This window comes from Rhagoletis pomonella, unplaced genomic scaffold, assembly GCF_013731165.1.
Source record: "Rhagoletis pomonella isolate Grant_MI unplaced genomic scaffold, Rhpom_1.0 Rhpom_scaffold_00006, whole genome shotgun sequence".
Lineage (NCBI taxonomy): Eukaryota > Metazoa > Arthropoda > Insecta > Diptera > Tephritidae > Rhagoletis > Rhagoletis pomonella.
Window position 1 is genome coordinate 2,090,002 of NW_023458560.1, and position 7,338 is coordinate 2,097,339.

Below are 7,338 nucleotides of genomic sequence, written 5' to 3' on the forward strand. Positions count from 1 at the left end.
TATATTTCATAAAAAGATAAGTGTTCTTCATTTTAACATCCGTGTACGTTAGGGCGGGTCGAAAACCTAATTTTTCTATTATCCCTTGGTAATAGTGAAAATATATTTGGGCAATTCACAAGGTGTTGTGAAGTTATATTTTCCTAACAAAAGTTGTGTTAAAACACGACGGTTGTGAACACCTGTTACGATTATTTATTATATCTCAGCACTTAACCTCACATAACACCGAATAAACATTTGAGGGATTCACAGCGGTGTCGTAAGTGTCGTATTGTTGTATGTCGTAAGCTTTAAAAGCTTTAATAAATGTTTAGAAAACTTGAAACGACGACCATCTATTTTTTAACACCGCGAAAATTCATAATATGACTTTGATGGTACTTTGCGAGCCCCCTTAATACTTTTTTTTGGCCTTTAAAGTTTACGACATACAACAATACGACACTTACGACACCGTTGTGAATACCCCAAATGTTATTATATTAAGGAAAAAACTCTCAATTTCTTCGTCACTGCTCATGTTGTTAATTTTTAGTTGGCTGAACCTTGCCTATTTTGGGGAAACTATTATGAATTTTTATTGGAAGTAATATACAAGATAAACTATCGCTATTTTTACTTTATAAATAATATTATTCAAGTTATTTATAAACCATCCTGAATCTTCTAGGCCCGCCATAAGACCCTAGGGCACTCCTAAAATATTGCCATAAGTTTTTATTAATTTATTTTTTTTAATTTTAATTTATTAGTAAGAATAGTGCAATTTGGTGCACGCGTTTGGACAAAGTCGACGTAAAGTAAGCCAAGCTAACTTTGCACTTACAACACTACATTTCTTTATGAAAAGTGCAATATTCAATTATACTATTATAAATACAAGTTATTTAACGAACATGCACTTAAATACTTTTAAGGGTTTTCTTACTGTTTTTGGGTTCGCCGGCACCAAGGATTTACACGCCAGGTTGATCCTCTTGAATAGGTATATTCCGAGTGTGTTGTTGTTAATAACAAATTCTCGCTTTGAAGACGCACGTAGTAATAGAGTCACTTGCTTTTTTTAATCCGAACTAATGGATTTTTTTATTAATTAATTAATTTCGAAAACTAATAATTTCTCACTTCACTTTTCACAATATGTAATCAAAATGGCTGAAAGTGCGAGTAAGGTAGGGTCCCAGATGTGCTGATTTAATCAGTACATGCGCTGATTTTTTTCTATTGTACTGATTTTAAGAGCCCGAAATTAGTACGCAAAATCTACTGATTTTGTGAGTTTGTACTGATTTTGTACTGATTTTTACATTTAATAAATACTATTGTAAATTGGTGTAATTGACATTTACTTGAGGTTTACGTGTTCAAAACAATGGTTTTGACAACTTATTCGTGTGAGCAGATTGAAAGCATTAATTAAATTTAAACCATTATTAAAAAGGTGTCAGCTTGCAATTGTTTCGTTTCCTAGGATTTCGCAAAATAACAAACTGTTTAGATTCAACTCAACCCGATTTGCAATCACGATTTGCAGGTTTTACAGGATTTAGAGGAAAAGCTGGTTTCGCCATTAATAAATCTTATGAAAGGTGGTGGTGAGTTAATCATAAATTAAGTACACTGAGAAGATGACAATAAGAGATAATCTTTTGATTATAATTAAACACCCAACGAGAAATCGGCTGTCAGTATTTCAAACTTAAAACGACTACTGCTACGGTGCAATGTAAGTTCTAAAAATTTGGAAAAGGTGCAAACTACCGACTCTTGGATATGATATATGTAGCTTTACTTTGATTTTTGATGTTCGACCACCTGTAATTTTTTTTGCGTATACACATTTAACACTATTAAATTTCATTCGTACTCGAAAATTCGCTTAGCGATAATTCGGTAATGTACCTTTTAGTCAACATTTTAATGTGAATGTTGTATTTAATAAGCACACCAACTAAATATGTTTTAAATTTGTAGCTTAAAATATGCAAACAGATTCCGACTCGAGCTCGTCTTCTACTGAAACTGAATGGGCTACAATTTGTTTTTAATATTCTCAATTTTTATAAAGTTTCTAGAAAGTTTGAGACTTCAACTCACATGTCGTCGCTGGAATAATGAAATAGTGTAACCTGAAAAGCATGATACAAAAATAGAAGGTAGTTTCATTTATTGACATTCGTTGTTGTTGCCGACCACTTGACTTTTAATAAGTTTATGACATTTCATTAAAACCATGCTACCAGATTCACTAGCAGAAAAATTTTTGTTTCTTGAAAAAGTAAAAAAAAAAATTTTAAGTTAGTGAAGTTGGATGAAAACATTAAAAAGTCTTGTGCGTTTTCAAACTGAAGGAATTTGATACACCTGTGCAAACGTTCGAAAATAAAGTTTTTTGGATAGAGGATAGAGTACGTAATACGATTTAATGCAGTTTGATGACAAATTGCTGACACAAAATATTTTTAAACCTCTAACCGATGTACCGTTATCCGTGGAAGAGGGTGGAGATCGAGTTAAAATGATGCCATGCAACTTGTAACAGTACCAATTTTGGATTCTCAGAATTTTCTGTTAAGGTGTGGCGCTGCTCAAAAATATATATGCATAAATATAAGCAAGAAACCAGGTATTTGTGACAAGAATTATCCACATAAGATGAAAACTACTGCAGTTTCATTTTAGAAAGTTTTTGTTTTTAGAAAATGGCATAAGTAAGACAGTTTGGTTACGGTTTGGATATTTGTACCAAGGTTGTTGCGAATATTTGCATTCGCATTCGCAACTGCGGAGCTTCCGCATTAATTTTAACATTCGCATTCGCTTTCGCATTCGCAATAATCAATGCGGAGCTTTTGCGAATACGAATGTTGTGCAAGTGCACCGATAAAACGTATATATGGCAAACAAAATGACAAATTGTAGCCAATGTTTTTGCCTGTGGTCGTGGGAGTATTTGTTTAACAAAACTGTTCATATTTATCAACTTAGACAAAAATGTATTTGAACTTATTATTTCTTCAGCTATATAATTGAGCAATCAATGGGCAGTCATGCAAGTTCCAACTTCTACTTGACCTTTGACGTACGTAAAAGGGAACTTAGCCTTTTTAACAATATTTTTTGTTTTCTCTTCTTTCAATACCTGCATTGGTTTCTTTCTTTAATATTATTTTTTTGGACCAATTTTAAAAAAACTACTAGACACAAAAAAAGAAGCTGTGCACTGTAATTCTTAACCAAATTTTCGTGATTTGCTTTTGATGTTACATATATTCGTTTCAATAATTTCAAATGGGGCTCTTTGGGGAATTTATTTTTAGCAAAAAATTAAAGAACAGTAATTTTGTTTACTTGTCGGGCAATAATTTTTCGGATGGATATATACTGGCCCTTCTTTGCTATTTAAAGTCAAAGAGCAAGCTCCTTCTATAGGGATTTCCAGCAGAAATGATCAACGTCTGGCTATAAAGAGGAGCGATGCTCAAATAATTAAAAGACTATAGGTCTGACTTTTAATAAGATAAGAATTACGTAAGTATCTGAGATTCAAATGTTTTTAAAAAACGGTTGTTAGCGGTTGTTAGCTTTTAGATATTCACATACGCATTCGCATCCGCGGATGTCTAAAATTCCACATTCGCAACATCCCTAATTTGTACAATGATTTTGGGATATCGTGTTCAAACCCGTGATCCGAATCAAAAAATTTTAACATATACGTCTAGCCAAAGGACTAAGCTTTAAGTTAAAACAAAGGTTTCGGTTTAAAATATGCACTTCTTTTGTAAATTTGGAGGTCAATTTTGCCAAATATACTGTGGATGGCGTAACCAGAGTTGGACTGATGAGGTTATTTTCTCTAGCGCGGCCGAATCCTACCAAAATGGAAAAGAGTACCCACTGCTGCTGGCCTAACACGAGTTTAATTTTTCTTAGCGAAAATGCTAATTTTACCCCATTTTGAAATGGGCCCCGAGTGTCTGTAGAAGGGGCAGGGAGGCGAAGGGTGAATTATCTTAAAGTTTATACTGTTCTCTTTCTAGTAAGTTTTTGATGACACGCACCTTCCGTTTCAGCTCCCCACCAAAAAATCATTTTACAAATAACCGAACATTTCCAACGCACAACATTAAACCCTCTTATGTATTGTTTCATTGATATCAATGTGGCAAGGTAGCTCATAATTTTGTACAATTTATGAAACTTCAAAAACTTATTTTTTGTCAAAAATTTTTAAATTTAACTACCTTCTTTTTGTATCATGCCTGAAAAGTAGTTGAGAAAAACGAACTGGAAGTTTTTATAAACCATTACAAACCATATAAATACAATTTCGTATTTCGGGAATAAATTAGTGAGCCAAAGAGACATTTCAGAAAACTAAAGATTTTTCTAATAGATTAAAGGATTGTCTATCCAATGGTGCAAGTATCGAATAATAGTCTATGTGGCATTTACACTGTTTCTTTATTCGAGCGACGATGTCTTTTGTTATAGAATTAACTATATTTTTATAAAAAATTTAAATTAAATAAGGAAAGAAAAAATTTTCAAAACCTGTCAATACATTTTACTACTATTTTCGTGAGTACATCTGTACATACATATGTAATACCTTTGATTTGTTTTAAAGTAATGAATTTTTACATTGATAATACTATATGTATTTAAAAGTCTATTGTTTATTTTTTGTTAAATAAATGCGCTGCTATTTGGTTGTTATATTGTTAATAGTAAAAAATCCGCTTAAAAATGAGCTGATTTCTATGGCTTTGTACTGATTTTTGAGCCCAGCTGTACTGATTATGTCACTATAACATCTGGCCACCCTAGTCTTATCTCAAGTCACTAAATTTGAGGTTATCAATTAGTGACTATTTTTGTGACTTGAGACGATTTGGGTATTCAGAAGGAGAGAGTCACAAAAAGTTCACCAAAAATGTGTGGTGAAAGCAAACACAGTGTAATGGCAACCCTATTGATATGGCAGCGCTATTCAGCACTGCCATAATGTTGGTACTACGGCCAACATTCAACAGTTATTTTTCTTCCACTTGGGCTAGGCGTCAGTTTTGTAAAAACGATGGCGCATATTCATAGTCATATTTAGTACTCAACTAAGTCGAAACTATTCTAAGTCACAACTAAAGCTATTCATAGTCGCCTTAGTTTCGACTTTTCTGGCTAAGTACCAACTTAAAATTTAGTTTCGGCTGCAGCTGCAACTAAGTCGTAACTAGGAAGAAGTATTTTATCAAATTAAGGGAAAACAGACGAAATATGTAAATATTAAGTTGGTAGAGCGTGATTTTGATAATATTGAATAATGTCCAATTAAAATTTACAAAGATCGATCCATTTTAATCGGAAGATGAAATTAAATGCGTATTACAATTCGAATAAAGCTACATCACAATTTTATAATTGGAATAATTTAGATAAATTCTCAAATAATCAGTCAGTTTCACGCTAGTTCATTTAAAGTAAATTTGTGCATAACATTTAGATATCTACTATTTGTATGTTTCACAGCATGCTTTCGATAAACATCGACTTCACATCACTGCGGTTGTTCTGGCTATTTCACACAATTAACAAGAAAAGTATACCTTATTCTTTTGCATAATCATGCAATGAAAATAAAAATTACATAAACGGATGATCAAACTTGACATTATTTAATACAAATTTATTTTTTCCAAAATATCGTAAAGAAAAATCGATACATTTTCACACTCGTTTTGCTATATCGTAAACTAAGTCGAAACTACTTAGTAGAAGTCTGAAATGCGACTATGAATAGAGGTAAATTTTAAGTTGGTACTTAAATTTAAGTTGCAACTTTGTTAGTTTCGACTTAGTTGCTGGACTATGAATACGCGCCGATGATATTCATTCGTATCTCGCCTTACAACTGATCGGGCACGCGCTCCAATAAAATTTAATTAGAATACAAATTTAAATAAAAGAATTATTTCAATCGAAAGTAGTTTAACGGTTGTGAAGTTTTAATATTAAATACCACGAGTGGTTTGGAGTTTGCTTTTGCCATTCTTTGGACTAAAAATATGGGTTTTTGCGTTCCTTTACTTTTTCCTGTTATTCTCTTTTAGTGAATTTAAGATATTGAACATGTAATTTTTAAATGTAACAAATATAATAATTTTTAAAAGATTAATTTATATACATTATATCAATTGCATCTTTACTATTTGTGTGTTTCTTCATATCGCACACCGTCTTCAAAAGAGTCGCAACTCAAAATTTAAAAATACCGATAACAAAATCTATAAAAATATCGATAACTAAATTGATAAAAATATCGATAATAAAATCGATAAAAATATCGATAACAAAAGCGATAAATAATCGATACTAAAATCTATAAAAATATCGATTAGAAAATGAATAAATAATATCGATAACAAAATTGATAAATGATATCGATAACAAAATCAATAAAAATATCAATAGCACAATCGATAAAAATATCGTCAACAAAATCGATCCTAACAAATCGACGGCCCCTTGCATATATTTTTTTCTCGTAAATGCTTGGATGGCGTGCTAGCACATACAATTTTCAACCCCTATTTTGAAAATTCAATTAAAAAAACAGCTAATGACCAAAAGATGAAAATAAGTGATCAATCCTGACCAATAGATTGCATATATCTTTTCTCGTAAATGCTTGGATGGGGTGCTTGCACATACAATTTTCAACCCCTATTTTGAAAATTCAATTAAGAAAAACCCGCTAATGTAGCCCGATCACTTTAGACCAAAATCGACGTAAGATTAAAAAAAAATTGCGGGAAGAAATATTTTGACGCAGTTAGGTGTCTCCTGTTTAGGTGAACACAAAATGAAAATGTTTCCCCCAATTGCGATATGGGAAGTGTCCGCTGTCTTGGATTTTATGTTTTTTACGATTTGCGCGCGAATTTTGCATTTCTCGCGAAAAAAGGTAACAAATTTGTTGAGAATTCGATTCCCTACAATTTTCATTTGCCTATCAATTTTTTTTAAACAACTATTTGTTGCCGATAATATGCAAAAAATGCCCAAAATTAGACAAGTGTTGCAATTTTTTCGAATTTTTAGCAATTTCTATTAAAAATAAGTGGGACATTTAAATGGCAAAGTTTTAGAGGACAAAATTTCCAATAAACGCATTATTTATATGTTTACGTACGACGTGTATATCTCGACCAACAACGCGCTCAATGCAGCGGAAAGGGAGCAGCTACTCAAAACTTTTTTCCACACCACCTCAGAGGTAAAGTTATTGGCGCGTTTTATTTTTATGTGGTTTCACCAGTAGTCCTAATCCAC